This window comes from Odontomachus brunneus, unplaced genomic scaffold, assembly GCF_010583005.1.
Source record: "Odontomachus brunneus isolate Ranch 3 - 2012 unplaced genomic scaffold, Obru_v1 Obru_scaffold_455, whole genome shotgun sequence".
In the NCBI taxonomy this organism is placed as follows: Eukaryota; Metazoa; Arthropoda; class Insecta; order Hymenoptera; family Formicidae; genus Odontomachus; species Odontomachus brunneus.
Window position 1 is genome coordinate 25,930 of NW_022639905.1, and position 399 is coordinate 26,328.

A 399-nucleotide genomic window follows, 5' to 3' on the forward strand; every position below is an offset into this window, starting at 1 on the left:
TATATATATATATATATATACACTATGTATGTTATAAATAAGAACGTGACTTTTGAGTTTTTAAGAATACGATGTAAGAAATATTTACAGTAATAAACAGATGAGATGTAAGTTGAAAAAATATACAGGTGTTGTGCGGCAGCTGCACGGCAATTCGTATACAGGTACAACTGATTAGTCCAAAAATTTTCAAACTTTTGCAAAAATGCACGTAAAAATTGTTGATTTTAATGATGGCAAATGGTAATATTTACCATTTTTTACCTACTGACTTCACAATTACCATTATTACAAAAAAATATTTTTTTCCTTCAACTACATATGTACTATTCACACAAAGTAATTTTGATAGGTAATTACATTTTGTACGCAACACGTTTAAATAAAATTAAATAAATA